This window comes from Arachis ipaensis, chromosome B1 (assembly GCF_059453495.1).
Source record: "Arachis ipaensis isolate K30076 ecotype BB chromosome B1, ASM5945349v1, whole genome shotgun sequence".
NCBI lineage: Eukaryota > Viridiplantae > Streptophyta > Magnoliopsida > Fabales > Fabaceae > Arachis > Arachis ipaensis.
The window spans coordinates 94609064-94624906 of record NC_142436.1 but is presented as its reverse complement, the minus strand read 5'-3'; the positions used below and the strand labels follow the sequence as shown (position 1 = coordinate 94624906).

Sequence of the window (15843 nt, the reverse complement as noted above, 5' to 3'; positions counted from 1 at the left end):
CTTATTAAAAGTTTTGAATCTCTTTATTTTCTTTTTCCATATAAGTTTCGAAAATCACAAAAAAATCTATAAAATCATAAAAATCAAAAATATTTTATGTTTCTTGTTTGAGTCTAGTATCAATTTTTAAGTTTGGTGTCAATTGCATGACTTTCTTCTTCTTGCATTTTTTCGAATTTATACATATTGTTCTTCATTGATCTTCAAGTTGTTCTTGATGATTTCAGTGCTCTGATCTTTAAATTCTCCTGTTTTATTTGTTTTGTTGTTTTTCTTATGCATTCTCAATTTGTTAAAGCCTCTAATACAAAATTTCTAAGTTTGGTGTCTTGCATGCATTGTTCATTTGATCTTAGTTGCATTTTTTATTGTTTCTCATCATCAAAAATTCAAAAATATTTTCAAAACTATGTCTTTTCAAGCTAATAATATAGAGAATTGAAGATTCAGAACATTCAGCAGAGGAATCAAACAGAAAAAGCTGGGCGTAATGCCCAGTGAAGAAGGAAAACTGGCGTTTAAACGCCAGCCAAGGTACCTGGCTGGGCGTTTAACGCCCAAAAAGGTAGGATTTTGGGCGTTTAACGCCAGGATGACACTAGAGGGAAGATTTTGTTTTTAATTTAGATTTTTTTCAAATCTTCATAATTTTTCAAAATCAAATCATATCTTTTCAATCATATCTCTTCAAAATCAATTTTTTTTCATTTTTTATTTATTACTATTTTCGAAAATCCTTGCTAAAATTAATGATTTACTTCAAAATTTTCAAGTTATTACTTGCCTATTAAGAAAGGATCAAATTTTAAATTTAAGAATCATATCTTATAATTTCTTATTAGTCAAGTAATCAACTTTAATTTTAAAAAAACCTTTTTTTCTAAATTGATTTTCAATCATATCTTTTCAATCACATCTTTTTCAAAATTAACTTTCAATCATATCTTTTTAAATTTCTAATTTCAAAATCTTTTTCAAAAATAACTTTATTTCTTTCCCAATCTTAGTTTTCGAAAATCATCAATCAAATTTTTCAAAATCTCTTTTAATTATTTCAGAATCTTTTACTTTATTTTCGAAAATTCTTCCCTTCTTCTCACATCCTTCTATTTAAAGGACTAACACTCTTCCTCAAGGTGCAATTCGAACTTCCTCCTTCTTTATATGTTCGAATTCTCTTCCATCTACCTCCTCCTTCTATTCTTCTTTTCCTCTGACACCTCAAAGAATCTCTATACTGTGACATAGAGGATTCCCTACTTTCTTGTTCTCTTCTCTTTCATATGAGCAGAAGCAAAGATAAAGGCATACTTGTTCAAGCTGATCCTGAACCTGAAAGGACCTTGAAGAGAAAGCTAAGAGAAGCTAAAGCACAATTCTCTTTAGAGGGCCTAACAGAGCTCTTCAAGGAAGAAGAAACCATGGCAACCGAAAACAACAATGCCAACAATGCAAGGAAGGTGCTTGGTGACTTTACTGCACCTACTCCCGACTTCTATGGGAGAAGCATCTCAATCCCTGCCATTGGAGCAAACAACTTTGAGTTTAAGCCTCAATTAGTTTCTCTAATGCAACAGAATTGCAAGTTTCATGGACTTCCATTGGAAGATCCTCATCAGTTCTTAGCTGAATTCTTGCAAATCTGTGACACTGTCAAGACCAATGGGGTTGACCCTGAAGTCTATAGACTTATGCTTTTTCCTTTTGTTGTAAGAGACAGAGCTAGGACATGGTTGGACTCACAACCTAAAGAAAGCCTGAAGTCTTGGGAAAAGCTAGTCAATGCCTTCTTGGCAAAATTCTTTCCACCTCAAAAATTGAGCAAGCTTAGAGTGGAAGTCCAAACCTTCAGACAGAAGGAAGGAGAATCCCTCTATGAAGCTTGGGAAAGATACAAGCAATTGATCAGAAGATGTCCTTCTGACATGCTTTCTGAATGGAGCATCATAGGAACTTTCTATGATGGTCTGTCTGAACTATCCAAGATGTCATTGGATAGCTCTACTGAAGGATCTCTTCATCTGAAGAAGACGCCTGCAGAAGCTCAGGAACTCATTGAAATGGTTGCAAATAACCAATTCATGTACACTTCTAAAAGGAATCCTGTGAATAATGGGATAACTCAGAAGAAGGGAGTTCTTGAGATTGATACTCTGAATGCCATACTGGCTCAGAATAAATTATTGACCCAACAAGTCAATATGATTTCTCAGAGTCTGTCTGGAATGCAAGCAGCAATAGGCAGTACTAAGGAAGCTTCCTCTGAAGAAGAAGCTTATGATCCTGAGAACCCAGCAATGGAAGAGGTGAATTACATTGGAGAACCCTATGGAAACACCTATAATCCTTCATGGAGAAAACATCCAAATCTCTCATGGAACGATCAACAGAGACCTCAACAAGGTTTCAACAACAATAATGGTGGAAGAAACAGGTTTAGCAATAGCAAGCCTTTTCCATCATCTTCTCAACAACAGACAGAAAATTCTAAGCAAAGCCACTCTGACTTAACAACCATTGTCTCTGATCTAATCAAAATCACTCAAAGTTTCATGACTGAAACAAGGTCCTCCATTAGAAATTTGGAGGCACAAGTGGGTCAGTTGAGTAAGAAAATTACTAAACTCCCTCCTAGTACTCTCCCAAGCAATACAGAAGAGAATCCAAAGAGAGAGTGTAAGTGATTGATGTTGACAGAGAAGAATTGATCATTCAAGTGAAATAAGACTCCCTTGTGTTTAAAGCTCAAGGATATCCCTCTGTAACCATGGAAAGGAATCATGAAGAGCTTCTCTCAATACAGAGACAAACAGAGCCCCCACAGTCAAACTATAAGTTTGGTGTTGGGAGGCCACAACCAAACTTTAAGTTTGGTGTTGAACCCCTACATTCAAACTCTATGTTTGGAGTTGGGAGGTTCCAACATTGCTCTGAACATCTGTGAGGCTCCATGAGAGCCACTGTCAAGCTATTGACATTAAAGAAGCGCTTGTTGGGAGGCAACCCAATCTCTAACTATCTATATTAAATTTCTATTTTCTTTTGTTATTTTATATTTTCTGTAGGTTGATGATCATGTGAAGTCACAAAAATAATTGAAAAAGTAAAAACAGAAGGAAAAACAAAATGAAAAATAGAACACCCTGGAGGAGAAACTTACTGGCGTTTAAACGCCAGTAAAGGTAGCAGAATGGGCTTAAACGCCCAGTCTGGCACCATTCTGGGCGTTTAACGCCAGAAATGGGCACCAGACTGGCGTTTAAGGCCAGGAATGGGCAAGAAGCTGGCGTTAAACACCAGAAATGGGCAGCAGCCTGGCGTTTAACACCAGGAATGATAGCAAGGGGCATTTTGCACGCCACATGGTGCAGGGATGAGAAATCCTTGACACCTCAGGATCTGTGGACCCCACAGGATCCCCACCTACCCCACCTCTCTCTCTTCTTCACCCATTCACCAATCACCTCAATACCTCTTCCCCAAAAACCCCTCACCTATCAAATCCTACCCTCTTCTCCATAAACCTTTCACCAATCCACATCCATCCATCATAAAACCCCATCTACCTCACCATTCAAATTCAAACCACTTTCCCACCCAAACCCACCCATAATGGCCGAACCTTACCCCCCTCTCCACTCCTATATAAACCCATCTTCACTCCTACATTTTCACACACTACGTCTCCCCCTTGGACGAAACACTAAGCCCCTTCATCTCCTCTATTTCTTCTTCTTCTACTCTCTTCTTTCTTCTTTTGCTCGAGGACGAGCAACCTTCTAAGTTTGGTGTGGTAAAAGCTAAAGCTTTTTTTTGTTTTTTTATAACCATTAATGGCACCAAAGGTCGGAGAAACGTCTAGAAAGAGGAAAGGGAAGGCAAAAGCTTCCACCTCCGAGTCATGGGAGATGGAGAGATTCCTCTCAAGGGTGTATCAAGACCACTTCTATGAAGTTGTGGCCAAGAAGAAGGTGATCCCCGAGGTCCCTTTTAAGCTCAAAAAGGGCGAATATTCAGAGATCCGACATAAGATCCGAAGAAGAGGTTGGGAAGTTCTCACCAACCCCATTCAACAAGTTGGAATCTTAATGGTTTAAGAGTTCTATGCCAATGCATGGATCACCAAGAACCATGATCAAAGTGTGAACCCAGACCCTAAGAATTGGCTTACAATGGTCCGAGGGAAATACTTAGACTTTAGTCCGCAAAATGTAAGGTTGGCATTCAACTTGCCCATGATGCAAGGAGATGCACACCCATACACTAGAAGGGTCAACTTTGATCAGAGGTTGGACCAAGTCCTCATGAACATATGTGAAGAGGGCGCTCAATGGAAAAGAGATTCAAGAGGGAAGCCGGTTCAACTAAGAAGGCATGACCTCAAGCCCATGGCTAGGGGATGGTTAGAGTTCATCCAACGCTCAATCATTCCTACTAGCAACCGATCTGAAGTTACTATAGACTGGCCTATCATGATTCATAGCATCATGATTAGAGGGGAAGTAGAAGTTCATGAGGTTATATCCCAAGAACTCTACAAGGTGGCAGACAAGTCCTCCACTGTGGCAAGGTTAGCCTTCCCTCATCTCATTTGTCACCTCTGCAATTTAGCTAGAATTGACATAGAGGAAGACACCCTCATTGATGAGGACAAGCCCATCACTAAGAAAAGGATGGAGCAAGTGAGAGAACCTCACCAAGAGCATGAGGAAACTCCTCATCATGAAATCCCTGAGATGCCTCAAGAGATGCATTTTCCTCCACAAAATTATTGGGAGCAAATCAATACCTCCCTTGGAGAATTAAGTTCCAACATGGGACAACTAAGGGTGGAGCACCAAGAGCATTCCATCCTCCTCCATGAAATTAGAGAAGACCAAAGAACCATGAGAGAGGAGCAACAAAGGCAAGGAAGAGACATTGAGGAGCTCAAGCACTCCATAAGATCTTCAAGAGGAAGAACAAGCCGCCATTACTAAGGTGGACCCGTTCTTTAATTTCCTTGTTCTTTATTTTCTATTTTCGAATTATTATGCTTTATGTTTATTTATGTTTGTGCCTTTATTACATGATCACTAATGTCTAAGTGTTTATGCCTTAAAGCTATGAAAATGAATCCATCACCTTTCTTAAATGAAAAATGTTTTTAATTGAAAAAGAAAAGAAGTGCATGAATTTCAAATTTTAAACAGTTTAATTATTTTGATGTGGTGGCAATACTATTGTTCTTCTGAATGAATGCTTGAACAGCGCATTTTTTTGAATCTGATTGTTTATAAATGTTAAAATTGTTGGCTCTTGAAAGAATGATGGGAAAAGGAAGAAATGCTATCTGATGATCTGAAAAATCATAAAAATTGATTATTGAAGCAAGAAAAAGCAGTGAAAAGCTTGCAGAAAAAGGATATATGCAAAAAAAAAAAGAGAAAAGAAAGAAAAAGAAAAGCAAGCAGAAAAAGCCAATACCCCTTATACCAAAAGGCAAGGGTGATAAAAAGGATCCAAGGCTTTGAGCATCAGTGGATAGGAGGGCCCACAGGAATAAAATCCTGGCCTAAGCAGCTAAACCAAGCTGTCCCAAACCATGTGCTTGTGGCCTGAAGGTGTCAAGTGAAAACTTGAGACTGAGCGGTTAAAGTCGAGGTCCAAAGCAAAAAGAAGAGTGTGCTTAAGAACCCTGGACACCTCTAATTGGGGACTCTAGCAAAGTTGAGTCCCAATCTGAAAAGGTTCACCCAGTTATGTGTCTGTGGCATTTATGTATCCGGTGGTAATACTGGAAAACAAAGTGCTTAGGGCCACGGGCAAGACTCATAAAGTAGCTGTGTTCAAGAATCAACATACTTAACTAGGAGAATCAATAACACTATCTGGATTCTGAGTTCCTATAGATGCCAATCATTCCGAACTTCAAGGAATAAAGTGAGATGCCAAAACTGTTCAGAAGCAAAAAGCTAAAAGCCCCGCTCATCTAATTAATACTGATCTTCATAGATGTTTTTGGAATTCATTGTATATTCCCTTCTTTTTATCCTATTTGATTTTCAGTTGCTTGGGGACAAGCAACAATTTAAGTTTGGTGTTGTGCTGGGCGGATAATTTATACGCTTTTTGGCATTGTTTTTAGTATGTTTTTAGTATATTTTAATTAGTTTTTATTATATTTTTATTAGTTTTTATTTAAAATTCACTTTTCTGGACTTTACTATGAGTTTGTGTGTTTTTCTGTGATTTCAGGTATTTTCTGGCTGAAATTGAGGGACCTGAGCAAAAATCTGATTCAGAGGCTGAAAAAAGGACCGCAGATGCTGTTGGATTCTGACCTCCCTGCACTCAAAGTGGATTTTCTGGAGCTACAAAAGACCAATTGGCACGCTCTCAATTGCGTTGGAAAGTAGACATCCTGGGCTTTCCAGAAATATATAATAGCTGATAATTTTTCCGAGATTTGATGGCCCAAACTGGCGTTCCAAGTTAGCTCAAGAATTCTGGTGTTTAACTCCAAAACTGACACAAAAGCTGGAGTTAAACGCCCAAACTGGCACAAAAGCTGGCGTTTAACTCCAAGAAAAGTCTCTACACATGAAAGCTTCAATGCTCAGCCCAAGCACACACCAAGTGGGTCCGGAAGAAGATTTCTGCATTAATTACTGATTTCTGTAAACCCTAGGCTACTAGTTTTCTATAAATAGGACCTTTTGCTATTGTATTTTAATCTTTTACTCATACTTTTGATAGACCTCATCACGTTTTGGGAGGCTGGCCTCACGGCCATGCCTGAACCTTGTTCTTATGTATTTTCAATGGTGGAGTTTCTACACACCATAGATTAAGGTGTGGAGCTCTGCTGTTCTTCAATAATTAATACAAAGTACTATTGTTTTTCTATTCAACTCAAGTCTATTTCTTCTCCAAGATATTCATTCGTTCTTCAAATTGATGGATGTGATGATCCGTGACACTCATCATCATTCTCACCTATGAACATGTGCTTGACAACCACCTCTGTTCTACTAGCAATGGCTTGAATGCGTATCTCTTGGGTTTCTAATCTAAGATTGGAACCTTCGTAGTATAGGCTAGAATTATGGCAGCCATTCTTGAGATCCGGAACGTCTAAACCTTGTCTGTGGTATTCTGAGTAGGATCTGGGAAGGGATGACTGTGACGAGCTTCAAACTCACAATTGTGGGGCGTGTGACAGACGCAAAAGGATCAATGGATCCTATTCCGACATGATCTTGAACCGACAGATGATTAGCCGTGCGGTGACAGCGCATTTGGAATGTTTTCACTGAGAGGACGGGAAGTAGCCATTGACAACGATGATGCCCAACATAAAGCTTGCCATGGAAAGGAGTATGAATGATTGGAAGAAGGCAATAGGAAAGCAGAGGTTCAGGAGGAACAAAGCATCTTCATGCGCTTATCTGAAATTCTAACCAAAGAATTACATAAGTATCTCTATCTTTATTTTATGTTTTATTCATCTTTTAATTATCAATTCTCCATCATCATCTGAATTAGCCTGACTGAGATTTACAAGGTGACCATAGCTTGCTTCAGGCCGACAGTCTTCGTGGGATCGACCCTTACTCACGTAAGGTATTACTTGGACTACCCAGTGCACTTGCTGGTTAGTTGTGCGGAATTGTGACAAAGTGTGATTCACGTTTAAGAGCTCCAAGTCCTTTGGCGCCATTGTTGATGATCACAATTTTGCATACCAGCACGCGTACATGACGCGCACGCGTCGAAATTGCAACTTTGGAAGGCCACGCGTACGCATGGGGAATGGCATTTCAGAAGACCATGCGTACGCGTAGGTGACGCGTATGCATGGGACAGCGTTGTCAAAGTGAGTGCTACGTTCACAAAGTGAGCACTGACATAACGCGTAGGAATATGGCATGCGTACGTGTCATAAGCTCAAAATCTGAAGATCACGCGTACGCGTAAGTGACGCGCACGCGTCAGTGGGCGAAAAATGCAAAAGTACGCGCACGCGTGAGGGACGCGTACTCGTGGATGCCCGAACGCTCCGTTCTCTAAATGAACGCTACGCTTTCTTGGACGCTGCAACTCTACTCAATTTTTCTGATTCCAAGCCCAATTGAAAATTCAAAGCAAGTAGAGCCCAGTATCATCACTCAAAGGCACAAGAGATAGTTAGATTAGGAATTTCATTTTGATTTGTAATTTGTTTGCAATTTCATTTTCATTTTGTAAAGCCTATACAAAGGCATCAGTTTCATTTCATTGAGACAGATCTGTTAGGCTGTAGTAGTAGTAGGCAGCAATAGGAGTAGGTGTAGGAGTAGAATAGAAGGCTCTCTTAAAACACTTTTTTTTTTTGCACCTTTACATTCCAGTATTGAATTCAATTTGACTTATGCAATTTCAGTTTCTGATAATCCTCTTCAGCAAATTTACTTTCTGCAACTTTATATTTGAGTTTGCTGTGATCTGAATTTACTTTTCATGCAATTTAAATCTTCTGCAATTGTTATGAGTTCTGATTTACTGTTTTCTTTAATTTTCCTACACCCAATTCCCTTTACATTTTCTGCAATTTATGTTTCTTGCTCTTTAAATTTTAGTCAATTTACTTTCTGCATTTTACAATTCCTGCAATTTATATTTTGCTACTTCAATTTCACCCAATTCACAACTGTTAGCTTGACTAGACTAATCACCTCACTAAAGTTGCTTGATCCATCAATCCCTATGGGATCGACCTCACTCTTGTGAGTTATTACTACTTGATGCGACCCGGTACACTTGCCGGTGAGTTTGTGTGGAAATCTAATTTTCCCTCATCAAGTTTTTGGCGCCGTTGCCTGGGATTGATATAGATCGACAATGACTAAGTGGGTGAGAAATTTAGATTAAGCATTTTCTTTGTTTTTGTTCTTTTTAATTTTCTGTTTTAAATTGATACCAAGGTGTTTGAGTTATTGGCTCACTAAGAAATTCTTCTCTGAGACATGAATTTTAATTTTCATTGGTGACTGTGTTTTACAAAATTTAAATGGAGTTCAACTCATCTTGTGATCAAACAAATTTTATGGGATATTACCCACCATCACCAATTGACTATTCTAATGGTGGCTAGGAATATCACCGAGAAATCACAAATTCTAAGTACTCCAATCAATGGAGATATGCTTCAGAGCCACAAGATGAGCAAGATAAATTCATGGGATATTACCCAACACCACAAAATAATTCATATCCATATCCTAATGGTGGCTGGGAGTATCACCAAGAATTAACAGATTCTGAATAACCCAATCAATGGGGATATGCTTCAGAAAATGATCAAGACAATTTCATGAGATATTGCCCACCACCATAAGATGATTTAAGTCATCATCCTCATGGTGACTGGGAATATCAACAAGGAATGAGGGAGTATGAAGAATCAAGTGAAATGAACTATTTCCTAGAGCCACAAAGTGACTCATATTGTTATGACATGCACACAAATGATGGCTGGAAAGGGGATTGCAATGATTCACATTCTAATCATTCAAAGACATTATCACTTGACTATGCTGTCAATACTGGTACGCGAATTGTTTGTTATTATTTAAACGGCGCTAAAGACTTGGTGCGCGTAACGTGATCTCAACACTTCTTCACAACTCCGCGTAACTAACCAGCAAGTGCACCGGGTCATCCAAGTAATACCTTACGCGAGTAAGGGTCGATCCTATGGAGATTGTCGGCTTGAAGCAAGCTATGGTCATCCTTGTAAATCTCAGTCAGGCAGATTCAAATGGTTATGAGATTTTGATAATTAAAATATATATATAAAATATAAAATAAGATAAAGTTACTTATGTAATTCATTGGTGGGAATTTCAGATAACCGTTTGGAGATGCATTGTTGCTTCTGAACCTCTGCTTTCCTATTGCCTTCTTCCAACCATGTGTTACCTCCTTCCATGGCAAGCTGTATGATCCTCTCGGATGAAAACAAACCTATATGCGCTGTCACCGCACGACTAATCATCTGTTGGCTCCCGCTAGTGTCAGAATAGGACCATTGTCCTTTTGTACACTGTCACTTGTGCCCCACATTCGCAGGTTTGAAGCTCGTCACAGTCATCCCTTCCCGGATCCTACTCAGAATACCACAGACAAGGTTTAGACTTTTCGGATCCCAGAAATGGCTGCCAATAATTCTAGCCTATACCACGAAGATACTAATCTCACAGACTCGGTCCGTGTATTAGATATCCAAGAGAGTATACTCCAGCTGTCGTCCAATGACTACGTTGAACATCATGTAGACCGCTTTGTGGTTGTCAGGCACGCGATCTTTGCTAAGTGAGTAACGAAGATTGAGTGATTGTCACGGGTCACCCCTTCATTCAGACTTAACTAAATTAAGTACGAGAGTATATATTGGAGAAGAAGTAGGCGTGAATTGAATAGAAAAATAGTAATAATTGCATTAATTCATGAAGAATAGCAGAGCTCCACACCTTAATCTATGGGGTGTAAAAACTCCACCGTAGAAAATACATAAGTGAAAAGTCTAGGCATGGCCGTGAGGCCAGCCTCCCAACGTGTACAATTGCATAAGCTCAACAAAAAAGACCGAGTGTCAAATAAATCTCTAAAAGTAGTTTTTATACTAAACTAGTAACTAGGGTTTATAGAAAATGAGTAACTAAGTGCAGATAGTGTAGAAATCCACTTTTGGGGCCCAGTTGGTGTGTGCTTGGGCTAAGCATTGAAGCTTCCACGTGCTTAGGCTGTTTCTTGAGTTAAACGCCAGCTTTGGTGCCAATTTGGGCGTTTAACTCCAATTCTGGTGCCAGTTTGGGCGTTTTACGCCATGATGTTTTAGGCTGACTTTGAACGCCAGTTTGGGCCATCAAATATCGGGCAAAGTATAAACTATTATATATTTCTGGAAAGCCCAGAACGTCTACTTTCCAACGCAATTGAGAGCTTGCCAATTTGGTTTTTGTAGCTCCAGAAAATCCACTTCGAGTGCAGGGAGGTCAGAATCCAACAGCATCTGCAGTCCTTTTTCAGCCTCTGAATCAGATTTTTGCTCAGGTCCCTTAATTTAAGCCAGAAAATACATGAAATCACAAAAAAACACACAAAATAATAGTAAAGTCCAGAAATGTGATTTTTTAATAAAAACTAATAAAAATATAATAAAAAGTAACTAAAATATACTAAAAACTATGTAAAAACAATGCCAAAAAGGGTATAAATTATCCGCTCATCACAACACCAAATTTAAATTGTTGCTTGTCCCCAAGCAACTAAAAACAAAATAGGATAAAAAGAAGAGAATATACATTGAATTCCAAACTTATCAATGAACTTAGTTCCAATTAGATGAGCGGGACTTGTAGCCTTTTTGCTTCTGAACAGTTTTGGCATCTCACTTTATCCTTTGAAGTTCATAATGATTGGCATCTATAGGAACTCAGAATTCAGATAGTGTTATTGATTCTCCTAATTCAGTATGTTTATTCTTGAACACAACTACTTTATGTGTCTTGGCCGTGACCCTAAGCATTTTGTTTTCCAGTATTACCACCGGATATATAAATGCCACAGACACGTAACTGGGTGAACCTTTTCAGATTGTGACTCAGCTTTGCTAGAGTCCCCAGTTAGAGGTGCCCAGAGCTTTTAAGCACACTCTTTTTTCTTTGGACCACGACTTTAACCGCTCAGTCTCAAGCTTTTCACTTGACACCTTCACGCCACAAGCATATCGTTAGGGATAGCTTGGTTTAGCCGCATAGGCCAGGATTTCATTCTTATGGGCCCTCCTATCCATTAATGCTCAAAGCCTTGGATCCTTTTTACCCTTGCCTTTTGGTTTAAAGGGCTATTGGCTTTTTCTGCTTGCTTTTTCTTTTACTTTCTCTTTTTTTTTTCGCAACTTTTTTTTCTCTTTTTTTTTTTTGCAAGCTTTTCACTTCTTTTTCTTGCTTCAAGAATCAATTATATGATTTTTCAGATTATCAATAACATTTCTCCTTTTTAATTATTTTTCAAGAGCCAACAAATTTAACATTCATAAACAACAAATTCAAAAATATGCACTGTTCAAGCATTCTTTCAAAAAACAAAAGGTATTGTCACCACATCAAAATAATTAAACTAATTTCAAGATAGAATTCGAAACCATGTACTTCTTGTTCTTTTGTAATTAAAAACATTTTTCATTTAAGAAAGGTGAGGGATTCATAGGAAGTTCATAGCTTTAAGACATAGACACTAAACACTAATGATCATGTAATAAAGACACAAACATAGACAAAACATAAAGCATATAATTCGAAAAACAGAAAATAAAGAACAAGAAAATTAAAGAACGGATCCACCTTAGTGATGGCGGCTAGTTTTTCCTCTTGAAGATCTTATGGAGTGCTTGAGCTCCTAAATGTCTTTTCCTTGCCTTTGTTTCTCCTCCCTCATGGCTCTTTGGTCTTTTTTAATTTCATGGAGGAGGATGGAATGCTCTTGGTGCTCCACCCTTAGTTATCCCATGTTGGAACTCAATTCTCCTAGGGAGATGTTGATTTTCTCCCAATAGTTTTGTGGAGGAAAGTGCATCCCTTGAGGCATCTTAGGGAATTCATGATGAGGAACTTTCTCATGCTCTTGTTGAGGTCCATGAGTGGGCTCTCTTGTTTGCTCCATCCTTTTTTTTAGTGATGGGCTTGTCCTCTTCAATGAGAGTGTCTTCCTCTATGACAATTCCAGCTGAATTGCAGAGGTGACAAATGAGATGAGGGAAGGCTAACCTTGCCAAAGTAGAGGACTTGTCCGCCACCTTGTGTAACAATCCTGATTTTCGAGTATGCGAGATCTTTTCCGAAGGCACGGATTTCGCCAGAAGATCAGTAAAGGGAACACCTCTTCTATATCAACAAGTATCTTAATCTTCATTGTCATTATGTCATCCTTAAGCTAGAACCTTTTCCGTGGCAAGCTCGATAATGCAGTCACGAAGAACCTAGTTTTTGAACCGTATCGGTTGGCAGTTTTGATTCTGATTTTCGTAAATAGTCTCTGTTTGATGAACCAAACTCGATTCATGAGAGGAGAGAGATAATAGTATAATATTATCATTATATTAGAATTAGAAAATGCTTGAATGATATTATAAGGTTACCTGGTCTGTTTTAGTTAAAAACAGGAAATCGGTTTAACCGGATTCACAGTTTACTGGTGCAGCTTAGCACCGGCACTCTCTGATGACTTTAGCAACGTTAAGGCCTCATCATACATGTTCTATTCTCATAATAAATATGTTACTAGTGTCATTTATGCTAGTAGCTCAGAAAATAATTTTTAGAGATGTTTTTATGATTGTTCCGATACATCTTGTTTTAGTAGTTGTACACCAGAGATATTTTAATATTATTTTAATCCACCTCCAAGCCAACCAATCACAACTCGCCCTACACTCCCAAGACCTCCAAGGCTGTCTCATTTCATCATTTTGGCCGAAAATAACAAGAGAGAAAAGTGAGAAACTTTCATGAACACTTAATCTTCAAAGCTTGATTTCTTCTGAACTAAAACTCAAATCAAAACTCTGATTTCACCAAAATGATCCTCACTTCTTCCTCTACATAACCATGTAACTTATCAAGGCTGAAAATAAGGTGAGATGGCTGTTCCTTTCCCCTTTCAATTCGGTTTTCAAGGAAAACCATGCAAAACATGTGTTTTCTTGATGTTCTTCCTTAGGAATCATGCTTAACTTGACTTGAGGGCCAAGAAACGTTAATTTCCAGCAAGTCTAAGGTGAGATATCTCTTCCTAACATACTGAGTGAGATTTGGTCAGTTGAGAGTTTTTGGATTTAAAGTTGTTCTTGATGTGATTTAGGAGAAAAGTGCTAAAGGACCACCTAAAAGTCTAACTGAATTAGGAGCAGCAAAACCAGGTAGGGTGTCACGAAATTAATCTTGATTATTTGTGTTTGAGTTGTGTGAATGTTGTATAAATTGGCTGTGCTAAAAATTGGTTGCATATATGATTGATTCTTGGTGAAAATTTGGTGAAATTTTGATTAAATTTGATGAAATTCAAGCTTTAAAGTTCATGTTCTTGGGCAGCTGGAAAAACGAAACCCTAAGCTTAAATTGAGGTTCAATTTGTGTTGAAATCATGTAGAAAAGATGGGGTTTTAGTGGCTGCTAATTTATTATGAATTATAGTAAAAATCGGTTGTTGAAAATACTGAAAAACGGGTAAAAACAGAGAAAGAATCTGAAGAATTTATGAAGAACATGAAGAACACTTTGAGTGTGGTGAAGAACAATGAAGAACACCTTTTTGATTCATAAAAGGGCAAGGAAGTAAAATTTTTGGTGTTTAAGGGGTTATATGGTAATTTCTGGAAGTTAGGGTGGTAAAAGTAGAAATATTAGAAGTTACGGGTGGTAAAAAGTGAATTTAAAGGTTAAAGGTTAAAGTAAAGTTAATTTTCGAAAATATATTAATAAAATAATAAATAATAATAAAATATTAAATAATAATATTTAATTAAAAATAATATTTTAATAGAAATAATAAAATAATGCGAAAAAGGTAGTTTTCTTTAAAAGCTTTAGAAAGACAACTTTAAGCGCAGAATCTCATAATTACCTTCATAAAATACCTAGGGAGTGGTAAGAATATATTAGTGAGGTAAAGATAAATAAAAGATAAAATGTTAAAGAAAAGATAAACACCAAAGAAAAGTCTGTAAAGTTTTAATGACAGAAAAACAGACAGAGACTAGTGAACGAACTAGGGCAACTTAGTTAGTACTTGAGTTGCGACTAGGGTTAGGTATTATATGAAAAGTTAAACTGTTTCAGTATAGACTTAATGAACCTATACTTGGGACAGGCGAACTATTCATACCGAAATTTACATAAACTTTAAATACATACGTTAAGCAGAGAAATCAGAACAGAGTAGAGAAACACAGAAAATAGAGTAACCAGAGTAAAGTAAAGAGATAAAGAGAAAAAGAGTAATATAGATACAGATGAAAAGAGTAATCAGAGAAGAGAAAAGAGATACAGAGAACAGAGTAATTAAAACAGAGTAAAGAGATACAGAGAAAAGAGAAACCAGAACAGAGTAAAGAGATATAAAGAGAAGAGTAATATAATAAAGAGCTATATTTATATATATTAGTTGCTTGATGCAACCCAGAGCTATATTTATATATATATATATATATATATATATATATATATATATATATATATATATATATATATTTGTTGCTTGATGCAACCCAGAGCTATATTTAATATATATTAGTTGCTTAATGCAACCCAGAGCTTCTGTAGGGAAACTAAGTTACCTACAGCTATTTTCCGCTTCCCCAGAGCAGAGCAGAGTATATATATTTTCCTGCAGTAAGCAGAGGCTGTCTCAGATGAGCGGCTATTATTATATGCGCATTTATTTAGGAACGGAAAATCGTATTCGGGAAATCGGGATTACTCGTGACCGGATAAATGTCGGGATTGCGGGCAGCCAACCGACACATGAGCTCATGGCCTGCGCTAGGGCTAGACATGCATCATTCTTGTCTGCGCATCATTCTCTATTGCATTCCTTTCTGTGTGTGATCTATTTCTTTATGTTTGTCTACTCGTATGCTATTTTTGTGCTTTATTTTCTTGTATTCTTTTGTTTGTGTTCTACTTTTTGTTCTTTCTACTTTCTCTTTCTATCTTTATCTTCTGTTTACTGCTTCGCTATATTATGTTATTTGTCTACTAATCGACACCAAATAAATGAACGTAACTAATAACCCCGGCCCTACTAAGAACTCCCTAGTTC

General features: G+C 37.6%; 1 non-coding gene across 1 annotated transcript; it reads right to left on the bottom strand.

Moving 5' to 3' along the window:
• Positions 1–1823: 1823 nt before the first annotated feature.
• Positions 1824–1931, bottom strand: LOC148577526 (small nucleolar RNA R71). The gene has a single exon (XR_015903671.1). It is a non-coding gene; the product is annotated as a small nucleolar RNA R71 (small nucleolar RNA).
• Between the last annotated feature and the right edge of the window lie 13912 nt (positions 1932–15843).